This window comes from Lepidochelys olivacea (genome assembly GCF_965140295.1).
Source record: "Lepidochelys olivacea isolate rLepOli2 genome assembly, chromosome: 1".
Lineage (NCBI taxonomy): Eukaryota > Metazoa > Chordata > Testudines > Cheloniidae > Lepidochelys > Lepidochelys olivacea.
This window is the reverse complement of record NC_140411.1, coordinates 317,581,688-317,599,890: the sequence shown is the minus strand read 5'-3', so window position 1 is coordinate 317,599,890 and position 18,203 is coordinate 317,581,688. Positions and strand designations below refer to the sequence as shown.

Here is an 18,203-nt window from a genome sequence, read left to right as displayed (position 1 = left end):
GCAGGGGTGGACTTACTGAATCTTTAACAAGGAGCTTTTCCTTCAACTCTGTCTCAGGTGTTTGAGTTAAATGATATTAAAATAATAAATAAAATCACTTTTAAACAGTTTGAATAAAAAGTACTTTCCTTTCAATTAATTGCTTGGCATTTGAAATGATATGAACCTATCAGTTCTTCTCTAGAATTTTCCAGGAAAAAGCAGGATAGAATTTCTACTGTGAAAAACAAGTGTGAACAAAAACAGTTTTTACAGGGTGAAGGCCAAGAGAAGAAGACCTTTCTTTTTACATCCTAAAGAATCAAAAGAGGACACAGACCTAATCTTCATTTCCCCTTCAGGTCATCTTGGATGTTTGTAACCTTAGAGGCATAACAAGACAGAATTTACAATTCAAGTATATTAAATTCTTTAGTGGCTTCACTTGGGTTTAACTAAGCATGAAAATATCTTCACATAGCACTTAGTTGCTCCAATCTTCTACTCCTCCCATGTCTGCAACATGTGTATTACACCATCAGAAGTAGAGATGGTTTAATAATATGTCATAAAACTCAGTTGATGAAATGTGTAATATGCAGGGAATAATTTATTTGGAAAAATATAATTTGTCATTATTTACCCAGCTCATAGCTAAGGTTTGATCATTTTAAATATATTAATGAATAATATATATTAATACAGTTGAATTTTATGTTTGAATTTTGTGATTTTTTTAGCAATCTTTTCGTTCTTTTAATTTTTCATTTAAATTTATTGAGTACTTGTCTCTTCCCTGTATTGATGGTGTTTTGGGACCACATCTCCCTATATCAGCAATGAGATATAGAGACTAATTGTGCTGAAAGGCACTGACCAAAAAGACAAGATCGTTAGGGAAATATGCATAATTGTTGAGTCAAAAAGTCTGAATTTCTCTGTTGCTGATGGGAATTCTAGGGGCCAAGCCAAGATCCATCATTACCACTTAGGAGAAACAATCTTCCTTAATAGCTTTCAAGTGATGGTATAATCTTTTCAAGACATGCTTTCAGTAAATGTTGGCCAGTGATTCAGTGCAATTGCCCCAGCTTTTGTCTCTGCCCTCTGAGGACGCCCTTGATCTCCCTCTGCCTCTGACAGGCCCAGAAATCACAGAGCAGAGGGAAGATAAAGTAGGAAACGGGTGAGAGGAGGAGCACCTAATGTAATAGAGAACAGCCCCTTACCCAACTGTATATTTATTAGTCCTTCCTGGAGAGAAGGAAAAACCAGTGCAGCCAGGGGTTGCCTGCCTTCTTTTCTGCTCCCAGGAGGTGCTCCTGGCCAGTCCAGTGGGAATGAGTGGTAGAAATAGGTCAACCATACGTAGGGCAATGGAGAGGTGATTATAATTGGGGGGAGGCTGTTAAAGGGATGTGGAAGAAATGAGAAGCCATCAGAGTTGGAGGGGATGGTGAGAGAGAAAGAGATGTTGAAGAAGGAGAATAGAAAAATAAGGAACAAAACAAGACAAAATCCACTTAAAAGAAAAAAGAAGTTATACAAGAGAAAAAAGATATCTTTACAGAAAGACCTTTAATAGAAGAAGACAGAGAAGCAGAGAGGACAAAGACAAGGCAAAGAGAGATGGTGGTTCACACAGTGGAATGTGGAACTTGTGCTGAGGTGGTGAGAGAAGATGCCAGTGCTGACAGTGAGAAGATAGTGGGAGTGTGGTAGTCAACAGTGGAGACACTGATGGTGTCTTTAGGTATATTATTAAAAAGACAAAGTAAACACTTGAATATTATGTTTTTATTGTACACTGGCTAGTAATTTGTCATTGGTTTGTGGAAATACCTACAGTATCAATTTTTAGTAATTATAAATAACACATTTTACATTCAATGGATTACAGAGGTTAGTCACCTTTAAAACATTGACTCACTTGTTGTTCTAGTTGGGAAAGTTCAAATGGTTTTATTATTTGAATTGAAAGTACATTAACAAACCTCATTGGATGCCTTGTAATTACATTAATATTTTAGGCTATTATCCTAAAAAAGTATCCATGTAGGTGGGCGCTTGCACCTACTTGAAGTTTATTGACTTCAACTGGACTCCACATTTGTGCAGGGGCTCCACCTGTTCAGCTGTCTTTGCCAGATTAGGGCCCCTCTGAGTGGTGGCATCTGAAATCAGCCTAACTTCTTACTCCTAAATTCCAAAAAATTTTGTGTCATTTCTAGTTGTAGTGTAAGAAATTGGAGAGATGCTATGCCCTATAACATAGCAAATTAGCATATTTTAGTGGTGATGCTATTAGAAGAGAGGTAGATTTATTGTTTGACTCTTCCAGGATGATTTTTATAAATCTCCTGCTCGTTCTTCTGATGTTATAGACAATTTTTTCCGTGGTTTTCTGGTTTTGGCTTTGTAACTACAGTACTGTAAATCTTAGCAGATTTGGTTAAAAGGGGGTTCATTTCATATGGATTCACATCTTCTGAGTTTTGCTTTCAGTTCTGAGTTCAAACAACCAAAAAAACCAAAGCAAAGCTCCACCCAAATCACTCAATCAGTCTTCCTTCTTTTCGCTTTAAGTCATAACTAGAATAATGAATAATGCATGATTTCTATCTGAAACTATCTAATGGCCCACTTTTTCTAAGACTTGGGCCTTCAATTTCTGGGAGAGTTCATAAACCCTAGTGAACATTTTGGTGAACCTGGTTTAAGTTTCAGCTTTGAAACAAAACCCTGCTTTGTTTTGAAAGTTTGGCCTGGGTCTATTTGTAACATTTTCCTTGTCAGTACAGCTGTACCTTCATGTTTACAGATTTGATTGGTTAGCTTTGTTTTACATTTCTGTATATTTTGGGGAAGAAAGGGGTTTTACAGAGAATTTCTCACTACTTTTTCTGAAATTTCCCTATTGCACAAAGCCATCTGTGGTGACTTGGTTGTTGGGTTTAATCTGCAGGTGCTGGGTGGTGTTGGTGGCCTGTAATATACAGAAAGTTAGACTAGATGATCGAGTGGTCCTTTCTGGCCTTAAACTCTGTGATTCTAACTCTAACATCTGGATACGACCTTCTCCAGAGTCCATCAGTACTAGATCTGCATCATCAGAGGAAGTGTTTGAAGGTGAAATAGATCATTCCCTCTTCCAAGTGACAGATTGGCTATAGAGTTTGCATCTAGTGGACAAAATTGCAGTAATTCCTACCAGTGCTATTTCTAGTTCATCTGAACTAGTATTTGGAACTAGAGTATGATTGCATATTAAGCAAATGGAAAAATTGTACATTAGGAGGGGAGGAGGTCTAGGGGATTGGTGCATGGCAGTGATGGTAATGCTCACCATGAATAAAATATGTAGGTTATATGGTGTATATAATGTTGCAATACTGAAGTCAATACCCATAATAATTGGTCCACTAAATGGAGACTAAGGCCCTGATCCAGCAAAGACTTACACTTGTATTTAATTTTATGAGCAGTGTGATGGGGTATTCACCCCACACCAGCACTGACAGGGTTAAGGAAGCCGAGATAGGGCCAATTCATGTGATAGGCCAGACATGAGGGCATTAGGCTGGAGATGCAGCCCCTGACTGGATGGTGGAGCTGGGCTAGTATAAAGCCAGGAAGTTGACAACAGACAACTTGAACAAGTCTGTAGCCACCTTCTGTGTATTAGAGGGGGAAGAAAGGAACCCAGGGAAAGAGTAGACCCAGAAAGCCTGGCCCTGAGGAAAGGGCATACCCAGAAAAGAGAAGGGGGAGAAGAAAGACTGTAGGAAGTAGTCCAGGGAGAGAACAACAGGGTGGAGACTGAGATGACCTTGGCTGCATGTTGTTGGATCCCTGGGGTGAAACCCAGAGTAGTGGGTCTGCCTGGGTTCCCATACCAGCCACTGATGGAGTAGCATTGCACGGAGAGCTGGTCCGGTGAGATTTGATACCTTGGAAGGGGATACCACATGTGACCTGTCTGGAGGACTGAGTCATGAAGAGGAAGCCAGAGAGAAGACAATGGGTTGAGAGACTGCAAGGAAAGGTGTTGAACCTGGAAGAGAGCTATTCCTCAGAGCAACCATGAGGAGACACCATCTGCAGTAAGTGAGTACCCTTTGACAAATAGTTCCATTGCCTTCAAAGGGACATTCCCTGTGCTTAAAGTTAAGCATGTCTCCTGAGTCCATGAAAGCTATTTTTATTTTTTACAAAGAGCCATACTAGTAATAAGAAAAGGAGTACTTGTGGCATCTTAGAAAAAATGTGTTAGTCTCTAAGATGCCACAAGTACTCCTTTTCTTTTTACCGTTACAGACTAACACGACTGCTACTCTGAAACCATACTGGTAATGTGAACTATTGTAAATATTTCCTTTCCCCCCTGCACATAAGGCATGCCCACATTTCAAAGTGAACATTTTTTGAGGTTTGCAAATATTCAGCTTCTCTCCCACCCCATTCTTTTTCATTTTCATGCTCCTCTGCACTTCATGCTTTTGACTGGAATTGGAAGTGTTGAGATTTCATGAGGGGAAAAACTGTTCTTGGGATGACATGACAAATTAACAGCTTTTTCATGAGTGCATGATTGGAGGAGGGTTGGAGTTATTTGGGGATATTTCCAGCCCATCTGACAGAATATTATAACTCTTGTAAGAGAGCCCCTCTTATTATACAATTTTTTCAGCCCTGGTTTGCAGACTTCATACATTTGAATAAGGTTTGAGTAATCATCCACACTTCTGAATTTGGAATTCTTATCTGGATCAAACATTTGAAGATGTTATGTTTCACTGAGGTCCTGAACCAAAGTTCATTGAAGTCACAGGAAAGACTCCTGTTGGAGAAATCTTAATTGTCACCACTTTATCATTTTGATAGAATCTGAAATTTTGAAAAGCTTCAATGCTTTGATTTTATAAATACATCCCATGCTGCTTTAACACAAAAATGCCAATTTTCCAGAAATTTTATGTAATATAATTTTTGCTCCTTGTGTTTTCCAATTGCCTAGCAGGTTTGGGAAGTTACCATGAGTAGGTTAACTTTTTGAATGAATCACTGCTAATTAAATAGTTTTCATGTTTAACGCTTTTTTATTAATATCATGCCCTATCTATTAGGCATGAAAGACATTCAGAAAAGCACATACATTCTTCATGAGGGGCCCTAAGAGTAAAGTGTTACAGAATAATAATAGAGCAGAAATCAAATATGAAAAAGTGCATTTTAAAATCAAGACTTTCCATCTGGGAATTTTACTCTCTTTAAAGACTTCAATAAACTGTTTATTCATTCCATCATTCTCTTCTGATTTAAAGAGCACATTCACTGGCAATTATCAGAAAGATTTAGTTTATTGTAGCTTTATATAAGTTCAATTACTGACCACTCTGTTTCAAGGTGGGGAAAGTAGGTAATAGGAAAGCCAACTGCATACGTCACTCAGTAAGCGGTAAATTTCAAGGAGTCTAAATAGTGCTTTAACAGGCTGAGAAATAAACTACACTTCTTTAGGTTTCTGGGGTTAGTATGTATTATGACATCTTCATGATTTGAATCTTGATAGTGTTCATGTTATGATTTGACTGATTATTGATTCCATTCCATATCATGGCCCATGATATTCAGGAGGTCAGACTAGACGACCTGCTGGTCCCTTCTGGCCTTATGACTGACTGTATAATTATTTATTGATTTGTTGACTTGACTTGTTCAATTCTCAATTAGTTTAGTACAAGTTCTAGCTTTAGCTAGAAGTTTAATTAATTTTAATTTTGTTTATTAACTTGGAATAACCCATAAGAAGCACATAGATCTTTTTTCCCTCAATGTTGCAACAAGGGTCTCTCAATCCCTATGAACAAAAGTGATTTAAATGACATGTGTGTGAGCCATTTAGCTCTGCCTCTAGATTAATACCTATGTCCCTCCCATTTATGTCTCTGCCCCAGTTACCCATCTGTAAAGTGGGAATAACACCTTATCTCACAAGAGTGTTGTGAAGATAAATGAATTAATGTCTGTGACGCACTCCAGTGCTACAGTGTTGATTGCCATTGAAAAGCCCATGAGACAATGAATCATTTTGTATTCAGAGCTGGGTTTACATAGGCAATTAAGGCATAGGGCCATGCATTGAACACCGAAGATACCACAAAATATTGAATAGCCGCCCATTCAGTCAGCTTCGTCCATCCTGTGCACTGAATGAGATGAGCCCTGTAGAAAAAATAGCATATGATTATGTAATTAAAGATAATATTCATAGACAACATGATCCATAAACCATCCTGAAATCACTAAAAAACATGAAGTGAACAATTGTAAATCACCAGGATATAGGTACACATATTGTTAGCCTTTTGCTTGATAGTGTCAGAGTTATGGGGAAGAAAACACTATAATTTAGCTTTTCACATGCTGTTTTTGTGTGAGGAGCAGGAACAGAAGTTTTTTGTCTGCTCAATGGCAGAAATTCAGATTGCATACATAACAAGGCTACATATCACTGCATATGTTTTTACAAGACTTTTCCATGTGAAGAAAAAATGCATGTTAACGAAAGCAGCTTTCAGTCCACAGACATGTTTAGATCTCAGTAGAGACTGGCTGGAACACTTTTCCAGCTAAATGGTGCTGTATCACTTCAGTGTGTATATTAAAAACAGAGAACCAGTTTTCATTGCAGAAGTGTGTATTACTGATGAAAGAAAGAGAACCTAATGTACTTTAGAAGTCCTTTGTTGGCTGACTTTCATTTAATACATAGCACATTTTATTTACTCTAGTTTGTATGCTTAGATGTGTCCTCATTTGACTTTTGGCTCAAGTAAAATTAACTCCAGAAGTGAAGAGTATGCCTGCTGAGATCACTTCCTGCTGAAGTCTGTTTCTTGGCTAGGATACTGGCTTCTCTTGTTCCTGCTGGAAAGCATTTACAATGGAGATGTTGTAATGTAATGGCAATGTTATTCCAGGACATGTACACAAGCATAAATAGACATTTGAATAATATTATGCTACAAAATCAGACATGGCCAGTTAAATCAAAACCTCACCATAATTTTATCTATCTAAATTCAAAATGTTCACGTAATGATTCCTACATGGTATTTGGCATCACTAAAGGCTATAGATATGCCAAGCAGGGAATACCCATTATCTATTTCTACCCATGAACTGTGGAAAAATGCCCTCTTTTTGTAAGCAATCTGTTGACTAAATTATCTGAAAAGTTTCTCATGGTGATAAATCAAATCCCAGAGTTTACAGATAACAGAGCCCTTTACACAACAATATTCTTCTGAAGTGCAACATTTTGTCAAGACTGTCTTTCACATATTTTTAACAGATGTGCTCTATTGTGCAGGGTAATATGTATATAACTGGCATGAGTCTTGTGGTGCTGTTAGTTGTTAGACTGTTTTACATTCAGAGGCCAATGCAGCAGCATGCAACATACACTCAGCTCTCAGAAAAGAAAATTTAGAAAGAGGAATGTAACAGTAGGACCTAACGATGCTCACCATTTGCTTTTTCCAAATGCTGCCATTGCTCAAGAAGAAATTGCAATCACCTTCCATTCCTTCTTTCTATGAATTACAAACTAAGCAGATGAAAAGAAATTGAGGCCTTGCATGGTGTGAAGGCAGTAAAAATAAATAAAGTGCAGAGCTGAAAAGAGTAAAATACTGGTACAAAAGATCAGTAATCATACTTGCACAAGGACTGGATATGCGTTGAAGAGTTAACTAAGAGAGAAACAGAAAACAGAACAGGGTCCTACCTTCTGGGAGTGACCAAAGTACTACAAGCCAGACATTGGCGATTACAGCCTAGAATGAAGAAAAAGAAGCCGGAAAGAATCAAGCTACAACTGAGTCAGCTAGAGAGAGGCAGTTGTCACGCAACCACTGTTCACATGCATTCAGAGAGCAGTGTTTGTCAGTTAGGAAGAGAATGACAAGGTGTGGAGGACAGAAGTAGTCTCTGCAAACTAAAACTATTTCCATGGGCATGTCTTCAAAGCTTGTGAGTCATGCATTGCATAGCATAGCCTTAAAAAAAAAAAAAACGTAAAAGAAGGAAAGGAAGAGAGAACTTGGTTTCAGCTTAACATTTAAACCTGTCAACAGAACATCTAAACCTACCTCAGTGTGATTTCACGCCCCTCCTCCCACAACATCACATGTGTACCCTCCATATCCTGTAGCCTGCTAAACTAGGGATACAAGATGACCTTGGAGGCAAATTCTTTTTCTTTTTGTTCTTCAGTATTGTGCTTCAGCTACACAGGCACTTCTGGCAGTCGCTTGAGTTGCAGCTGATCAGAAGGTCACATAACCTTTAGGCTAAGTACACTCATACACTTCTGTGCAGCTGAAAAAAGCTGGTTTGCCCAGAGACGTACTGGGCAAGCCAATGTCATTAACTACAGTAGTCAAAAGAGGAATGGAAGAATATAAGCCAAGGGCTGTTTATGTCTCTGACTCAACTTGTCACAGCATATGAAATCATTCCTTGCTTTCAAATTGATCTCAGGCCTCTAGCAATCATTTAGGAAAGGGCCACTTGCATATGATGTACACTCACATTGCGTCTGTGCATGATATATACGTGTGTGTGTTTAAGAAGTAAACTTTGGTAAATATAGGTACTTTGTATCTCTATATTTACTCAGTGAGGAGGGAAAGACAATAACAAAAAATGCAGAAATGGCTGAAATGTTAAACTGAAACAAAAAGGCATTTTCACCCAAAAGATTAGCAGTGATCAGACAACTAACCTAGTGAACTGCAGTGTAAATGGGATAGATCTGAGGCTAAAATAGGGAAAGAACAAGTTAACAATTACTTAGAGAAATTAGATGTCTTCAAGCTGGCAATGTCTGATGAAATACATCCTAGAATACTTAAGGAACTGGCTGAGGAGATCTCTGCACCATTAGTGATTATCTTTGAGAACTTGTGAAGGACAGGAGAGATCCCAGAGGACTGGAAATGGGCAACTATAGTTGCCCATCTATAAAAAGGGGAATAAGGACATTCCAGGGAAATATAGACCAGTCAGCTTAACTATGGTGAATGGAAAGATGATGGGGCAAATAATCAGTTTGTAAGTAGCTAGAAGATAAGGTGATAAGTTACAGTCAGTATACATTTGTCAAGAACAAATCATGTCAAACTAACCTAATATACTTCTTTGACAGGGTAACAAGCTGAGTGATGTGCTGGGGTGGGGGACAGGGGGGAGAGCAAGCAGTAGATGTGATATATTTCAACATTAGTAAGGCTTTTGCTACTGTCTCACATGACCTTCTCATAAACAAATTCAGGAAATATAGCGTAGATGAACCTACCATAAGGTGGTTGCACAACTGGTTGGAAAACAGTACTCAGAGTACTTATCCATGGTTCACACTTAAGGAGGGCATATCAAATGGGGGTCCCACAAAGATTTGTTCTGGGTCCAGTTCTTTTCAATATCTTTATAAATGGTTTGGATAATGACAGAGAGAACACACTTATCAAGCGTGTGGATGGTACCAAGCTGGGAGGGGTCGCAAGCATTTTGGAGGTCAGGATTAGAATTCCAAATGATCTTGTCAAACTGGAGAAATGGTCTAAATAAATAGGATGAAATTCAATAAGGACAAATGCAAAGTATTAAAATTAGGAAGGAATAATCAACTGCACAAAACAAAATGGGAAATGACTGCCTGGGAAGGAGTACAGCAGGAAAGGATCTAGCAGTTATAGTGGCTCACAAACTAAATATGAGTGAACAATGTAATACTGTTGCAAAAAACAAAAGCAAACATCATTCTGGAATGTATTAGCAGAAGTGTTGTATGCAAAACATGAGAAGTAATTCTTCCACTCTACTCAGCACCGATAAGGCCTCAGTTGGAGTTCTGTGTCCAGTTCTGGACACCACTCTTTGGAGAAAATCCAGAGGACAGCGACAAAAATGATTAAAGGTCTAGAAAACATGACCTATGAGAAAAGATTGAAAAAATTGGGTTTGTTTAGTCTGGAGAAGGGAAGACAGAGTGGGGAAATAAGTCTTCAAGTGTATAAAAGATTGTTATAAAGAGGAGACTGATAAATTATTCTCCTTATCCATTGAGGACAGGTCAAGAAGCAATGGATTTAAATTGCAGCAAGGGAGATTTAGGTTTGACATACAAAAACTTCCTAACTGTCAGGGTAGTTAAGCAGAGACAAACTCTTGTCAGGAGTGGTCTAGATAAGTGGTTCTCAAATTGGGGTCCACTGACCCCTTGGGGTCCACAAGGATACTTGAGAGGATCCATTGGCCCCACTGATCAATTCCTCCTCTCCCTCCCAGTGCCTCCTGCACGCCACAGAACAGCTGTTCAGCGGCATGCAGGAGGCGCTGGGAGGGAGGGGGAAGAGTGGGGAAGGGGCGCGTTTGGGGGAGGAGGTGGAAAGAGGCAGGGAAGAGGAGGGGTGGGGTCTTGGGGGAAGGGATGAGGCGGGGCCTGGAGCTGAGCAGGGGTTGAATACTCCCAGAGAAAATTAGAAGCTGGCTTGGGGGTCCGTGAAAAAATTTAAATAAAAATGGGGGTCCTCGGGTTGCTAAAGTTTGAGAATGGCTGAGATAATACTTAGTCCTGCCTCAGTACAGTGGACTGGACTAGATAACCTATAAAGGTCCCTTCTAGTCCTAACATTTCTGTGATTTCTATGTACTTGGGAGATTTTCAAAAGTATCTAAGGCGGCGGTGGGCAACTTGTGGCATGCAGGCCACACACAGCCCGTCAGAGTAATCCACTGGCGGGCTGCGAGACAGCTTGTTTACATTGACCGTCCACAGGCATGGCTGCCCGCAGCTCCCAGTGGCCGTGGTTTGCCATTCCCTGCCAATGGGAGCTGCGGGAAGCAATCACTTTGGGGATTGAAATTTGGTCTCACTAAGGTGATTTTTGGTGGTGGTGCAGCGGGGGGTGAGGGTGACGTGGATGGGGGGGGCGGAGAAATAGTATGAACAAAAAATACTCTGGTCTTTTGGGAGAAAATAGAAAAATGTGCTTTTTCATTTTGAAAAAGCAATGCTCTTGTGATACTTACCATTGGGAGCAGGCACAGCATTTTGGCTATAAACCTGTTATCTGAGCACCCATGTGACTGTGCTCATATGTAAATAATTTAGATTTGAGTGTTGTTTTCTAATGAATTATTTTGCATATGTTTCTTAATTAAAATACATAGTCTGGTTCATTGTTATATAACTCTAGTTGGAGCTGTGCTCTTATTGCTCAGAAGTTCAGGTTTAAAATAGCAGTCTACTTTCATATTTGATATGAAGAACTGTGTTGTTAAATTTCACAGCACCTGTTTTGTGTAGTTGACATTCAGTTGACATGTTTACTGAAAAATGGAAGTGGTTGCACATGAACTTCACTCTAATCCCCCTTATACAGAAATGTTAGTATTATGGGTTTTCTCATCATCATGGCTGTTTTACTACATTCACCTGGTTGTTCTGACAATTTTAATGTTGTGTTTGCTCCTCTTACAGCTCTGTTGATTGCCACAAATTGCTCAAATCCAATGAATAAAAAAACAAACTTTTAGATTGAACAAAAAAATTGAGACTTTTTCTTTTGTCATTGAATATTTTAGGTTTTTTGGGGGAGGGGCGGGGAGGATCTGAAAACCAAATACAGTTTTTTTGGTGGATTTGTGGTTGAAACCCCCCAAAATCAGTGAAAATATATTACAAAAATGATTTTTTAATTTTTTTTTGTCAAAATGAATACCTATCTCAATTAGTTATAATAAAAGGCTAAAGTTAATGTTCAGAACTCAGCTTCTGATCTTTCCTTCTGGTAGTACCCCTCTGGCCCCACAGAGTCCCCCAGGACTCCTGTGTGATCATTTGGGGAAGGTTGTGCCAAGGAGTAGCTGTTCCCCAAAATTTTATCTCTGTTGTTAGCGACATGCCCTTGAAAGTAGGATATTCTAACTGAAGTATGGATGAAAACGGTGGGAATGAGTTAGCAGGGTCATATCATGGGTAAATCCAGACAATGGCTTAAATTCCCAGTTTTTATAGATCTCTGTGTGGCTCCATTCCTTCCTCATCTATAAAATGAGGATACTTCCTCTTGCTTGAAGAGTCATTGTGAGGATAAATTCATCAGTGTACACGAGGGAGTTGTATAGTAGGGTAATGGCTTACAAACACCTGTAAATAAGTGTAATTCATGCTCATGTCACTGTTGATGACATCACCATCCTCCTTGTCATCTACGCCTCCCAAGTGTCTTCTTCAGCTCCTCCCTCTTTCTGGCCTCTCATTCTCAGGAAGTGGTCAAATGTTCATTAAAATGCTAAGATATGTCCCTTTCTCTCTGTCCTTACAGCTACAACTCTTTTCCACCTCTCCCATCCCCTGCATCTTGAATATTGTAACTGCCTCCAGTCAGGCTTCCCGGACACCTCCTTCAACCTCCTCATATCCAATCAGAACATTGCTGATAAGATCATCTTTCTTGCCCATTGCCCTGACCACATTTCTCTCCCCTCGCCTTTCATTCCCTTGACTGTTCCCTGTTTCACAGCATCAGATGCAAGTGTACCTTCACAACTCTGCCCCACCCTTCTTTCTTGCTCTCTTCTGTTGTTGTGTTGCCCTTACCTCCTCTGTTCTGGTATCAGTCTCATTCACCTGATGATCAGTTTCTCACACACAGGTCACCATGTCTCCTTGGAATCAAAGAATATCAGGGTTGGAGGGGACCTTAGGAGGTCATCTAGTTCAACCCCGTGCTCAAAGCAGGACCAATCCCCAATCAAATAATCCCAGCCAGGGCTTTGTCAAGCCTGACCTTAAAAACCTCTAAGGAAGGAGATTCCACCACCTCCCTAGGTAACACATTCCAGTGCTTCACCACCCTCCTAGTGAAAAAGTTTTTCCTAATATCCAACCTACACTTCTCCCACTGCAACTTGAGACCATTACTCCTTGTTCTGTCATCAGCTACCACTGAGAACAGTCTAGATCCATCCTCTTTGGAACCCCCTTTCAGGTAATTGAAAGCAGTGATCAAATCCCCTCCCCCATTCTTCTCTTCTGTAGACTAAATAATCCCAGTTCCCTCAGCCTCTCCTCATAAATCATGTGTTCCAGCCCTCTAGTCATTTTTGTTGCCCTCCACTGGACTCTTTCCAATTTTTCCACATCCTTCTTGTAGTGTGCGGCCCAAAACTGGACACAGTACTCCAGATGAGGCCTCACCAATGCCGAATAAAGGGGAATGATTACATCCCTCAATCTGCTGGCAATGCCCCTACTTATACAGCCCAAAATGCTGTTAGCCTTCTTGGCAACAAGGGCACACTGTTGACTCATATCCAGCTTCTTGTCCACTGTAACCCCTAGGTTCTTTTCTGCAGAACTGCTGCCTAGCCACTTGGTCCCTGGTCTGTATCAGTGCATGGGTTTCGTCTGTCCTAAGTGCAGGACTCTGCACTTGTCCTTGTTGAACCTCATCGGATTTCTTTTGGCCCAATCCTCTAATTTGTCTAGGTCCCTCTGTATCCTATCCCTACCCTCCAGCGTATCTACCACTCCTCCTAGTTTAGTGTAATCTGCAAACTTGCTGAGGATGCAAACCACACCATCCTCCAGATCATTAATGAAGATATTGAACAAAACCGGCCCCAGGACCAACCCTTCAGGCACTCCACTTGATACCAACTGCCAACTAGACATGGAGCCATTGATCACTACCCGTTGAGCCCGATGATCTAGCCAGCTTTCTATGCACCTTATAGTCCATTCATCCAGCCCATACTTCTTTAACTTGCTGGTGAGACTACTGTGGGAGACTGTATCAAAAGCTTTGCTAAAGTCAAGGAATAACACATCCACTGCTTTCCCCTCATGCACAGAGCCAGTTATCTCATCATAGAAGGAAATTAAGTTAATCAGGCATGCCTTCCTTGAATTGATTCATATTACCCCTCTCTTCCACCCAATCCCTTTTCCACTGTGACCATGTGGACCCTCTCTTCCACCAAATCCCAAATTCACTGTAGCCATGATCCTATATGTGACGCGGGCCTCAGTGACGTGCTGGCCACCGCTTTCTGCAGCTCCCATTGGCTGGGAATGGTGAACCATGGCCACTAGGAGCTGCAGGTGGCCGTGCCTGCGGACGATCAATGTAAACAAACTGTCTCGCAGCCCACCAGCGGATTACCCTGATGGGCCGCTTGCGGCCCACGAGCCGCAGGTTGCCCACCATTGGTCTACCTGGTCCTTATGGACTATCTTGAGTCTGATATTCTGCTTCCCCTATATGCACACCTGAGAGGTCTGTTATGTAGGCAGAGCCTGGTAAAAGCAATAAAGTGCACTGTGCGGATAAGAAAGGAGAACTTTGCCCTTTATGTAGGTATTCAGCATTAATAAAAATTTGTTCACAGGAGCGAAAAGACCCAATGAAATGGCACATTTTCAACTGGAAAAATTGCTTCTGACAAATTAAATTGACCTTTTCAAGTACACATTTCTGGGCTGGCACTAAAACTAACGTTTGTTTTTTAGTGTGTGTGTGCGTGTGTTTGTGTTCAGAAAACATTAAGCAGAGTTTGTGGTGTTACTGAGCTATTGTTTGTGTCCAAACAGGTGGCCATAACAGGTACACTCTGCATGTGTACTAGTGAATGATTGCACCTCCTTCACTAAACTCTCTTCCAACTCCAGGACACAATGTAGAGTTGCACAATCTGAATAACTAAGGTGTTTTAAGCAAGAAGACTTTGAGACTTTCTTTAGTTTTAGATACCAAAAAAATTATATTTATTTTTTTCTTAGAGCTCTATTTTCAAATATTGTTACAGTTAAATGTTCTGTCCTCATTTTTCAAAATGAACATTTTGGATAGTTTCTAGGAATTCTATAAATCCAAAACCCAGAAATCTATAATTTTTGTTACTTCAAATTATAATTATTTGCATTTATATGGGATATTTCATCTGCACTCTAAGTGCTTGACAAGCATTCATTTTTTAAGCCTCACAATGCCTGTGAGAGACAAGTTACACTAATATCCATTTCATGAGATAACTGAGGCCCAGAGAAGCTAAGGTTCAAGTTTTCAAAGAGCTCAGCTCAAAAGTAGGGCCAGATTTTCAAAGGAGCTTTGCTTCTGTTTATGGACCAGAATAAGGGTACAAATTTTCAGGCGATTTTAGCACATCGGTTTCTGAGTACTTTTGAAAATCTGGCCATAAGCATCGCAATGGAAGCTGGTGGGTGTTGAGGGCCAGATTTTCAAAAAGAAAAAAAGCTATGTGACTTGGCCAAGAGGAGAGATCAAAATGTGTCCCTAAACCATGATTTCTTACAAGCGATTAATAGATATTTAGGTCAGAAGGGACTATTATGATCATCTAGTCTGACCTCCTGCACAACGCAGGCCACAGAATTTCACCCACCACTCCTGCAAAAAACCTCACACCTATATCTTTGCTATTGAAGTCCTCAAATCATAGTATAAAGACTTCAAGGAGCAGAGAATCTTCCAGCAAGCGACCCATGTCCCATGCTACAGAGGAAGGCGAAAAACCTCCAGGGCCTCTTCCAATCTGCCCTGGAGGAAAATTCCTTCCCGACCCCAAATATGGCGATCAGCTAAACCCTGAGCATATGGGCAAGATTAATCAGCCAGATATTACAGAAAATTCTTTCCTGGGTAACTCGGATCCCACCCCATCTAATATCCCATCACAGGCTATTGGGCCTATTTACCATGAATATTTAATTACCAAAACCATGTTATCCCATCATACCATCTCCTCCATAAACTTATCGAGTTTAATCTTAAAGCCAGATAGAACTTTTGCCCCCACTGCTTCCCTTGGAAGATCTGTGGACTCCAAATCCCCTCCTTTCCTTCCATCCACTTCCATGCCACATTTCCTAGTAATAGGGCTTTTTTTCCCTGACATCTGTTGCTGGTGAGATGTTTGTACTGTCTAAGAATGGCACAGATGTGACATGAAAAAAATTGATGTCATGTCTGCAGCTACCTTAGAATGGGGAATAAGGTGTACAGAGGTAATATTTTGACATGAGGGACAGAACTACTGCTAAAATGAACATTGAACAAGAGTAGAGTAGCAAATTTTGAAAATTTCATTGTTTGTTTGAGATATAATTTTCTTCCTGAGTTCATAAACCCCTTGCACTTTGAGCAAATGTTCAGAGTAGGTATACTCCCTGCATTTGGATTTGAAAATTCCTCGGTTTGCCTAAGTGCCCAAGACTGGGGATTCAAATGGAAGTTGCATGCCCATGGTTGAGGTATGTGCCTTATTTATTCTGTGCTATGTGTGCCTGACCTTTTTTGCACTATCATTAGTTTCTGCTAGATACACAAGAATGTGATTGGTTAGGAAAAGTCTCTGAGAGTTGCTCCTAGCTTCCTGAAGTGTCTATTAATACACTGGAGGTCAGAGAGTACAGGGGTGGGAGGAACTGAAGTTATGCAAAACAAAACTTCAGTCGACTCTGATGAAGCACAGCCCAGGTTTATCCTAGGAAACAGTGAATATATTACATGACTGGAATGGTGCAATAGAGGCTTCCAAGGCAGTACTTTGAAAGCATTACTTTATTAAACCATGTAGCAGTCCTATATGAAGAGAAATATCTCCAATTTATAAATTGGGAAACCAAGGCACAATTGTCAAGGAAGTGATTGTCCCAACTAAGTCACTGCCAAAAATAGACTGATCTCCAGTCCCTTGGTCTCTGTTCCATCTTGGTTCAAGGATTTAAAAAAAGACAAAGTATCGGATGGGACATTTAGTGAAGGAGAGCCCCTTGAAATGTTGTGAACTGCAAGTAGGTCATGGAAGAAGTCATTCACTACAGATTCTCCATAAAGAAGTCAAAGGGATTATGCTCCACCATTTGAGGGAGCACACTTTATGAGGGATAATAAGTGTATATTCCCATGATGCTATACTGCTAATCCAGCAGGCATTTGCAGAAGGTAAAGTGAGGTGACTAGTCTAACATCAGACACAGGTAGAAAAGTGCTGAAAAAACCTTTACTTTGGGTCCTTTGAGAATACTGTAATCTTAAACCCAAATGCTCCTCCCTCCGCCCCACCCATTACTCATGCCCAAATGTACACATAAGGGAGTACTGATATATTGATGTACAGCATAGAGCAGCAGTTCTCAAACTTCATTGCACCATGACCCTGACTGACAACAAAAAATACTATACAACCCCAGAAGAGGAAACTGAAGCCTGAGCCCACCTGAGCCCCACCACCCCAGGTGGGGGGGGGGGGTGAAAGCCAAAGCTCGAGCCCTATCACCCTGGGCAGTGGGTGGGGGGGGCAATGCCAAAGCTCAAGGGCTTCAGCCCCAGGCAGGGGGCCTGTAACCTGAGCCCTGCCACCCAGAGCTGAAACCGAAGCCTGAGCCCCACTACCCAGGGCTGAAGCCCTTGAGCTTCAGCTTTGATCCCAATGGGGTGGGGCTCTGGCTTCAGCTTTGGGCAGTGAGGCTTTGGCTTTGGCTTCAGCCTTAGGCCCCAGCAAGTCTTACACCAGCCCTGGTGACCACATTAAAACAGGACCATGATCCACTTTGGGGTCCCGACCCATAGTTTGAGAGCCTCTGGCATAGAGCACACAGACAATTTCAAAAATTGCTGTGTATCTTCAGTGGGGCATGTTTCTGTGACAAAGGAGAATGTCAAAGAAAATAGAAGCCCTGTTTTATTTCTACTACAGACCTATAACTATTGATGCATGCTCATGAAGCTGCTAAAATTTCCTCCTTCACTAGCGTACAACCTGATTATCTCTTCACTGTGATCTGTTGTTCCACCATCAGTTTCCAAATGAATTAATAAGACTAAAAACCGGTATTGTTGATAATGCAATGCAACACCATATAAGCCTCGGCAACAGCATATATGAATGAAGTCCCCAAACGAAATACAGTTCCACAGGATTTTGTCAGAAGGACAAAGCCAGGATAAAAATACATTTGCATTGATATCTGAGTCAGAATTTTATAACTTCACTAGAAAAATTTCCAGATAGATTATGGTTACACTACAATAAAGGAGAATCCTAAGCTAGTCATTAACATGGTGTGTTGAAATGGTCAAGAGACTAAGTTCATGCAGTCTCTCAAACAATCAGCAGGATCATAA

At 40.6% G+C, this 18,203-nt stretch overlaps 1 long non-coding RNA gene across 1 annotated transcript; it reads right to left on the bottom strand.

Annotated features, from left to right (window-relative positions):
• Positions 1 to 5,319: 5,319 nt before the first annotated feature.
• LOC311514514 lies at positions 5,320 to 7,921 on the bottom strand. The gene is made up of 3 exons (XR_014709897.1): positions 7,772 to 7,921; positions 7,512 to 7,591; positions 5,320 to 6,204 (listed from the first exon to the last, which is right to left on the bottom strand). It is a non-coding gene; the product is annotated as an uncharacterized lncRNA (long non-coding RNA).
• Positions 7,922 to 18,203: the final 10,282 nt, after the last annotated feature.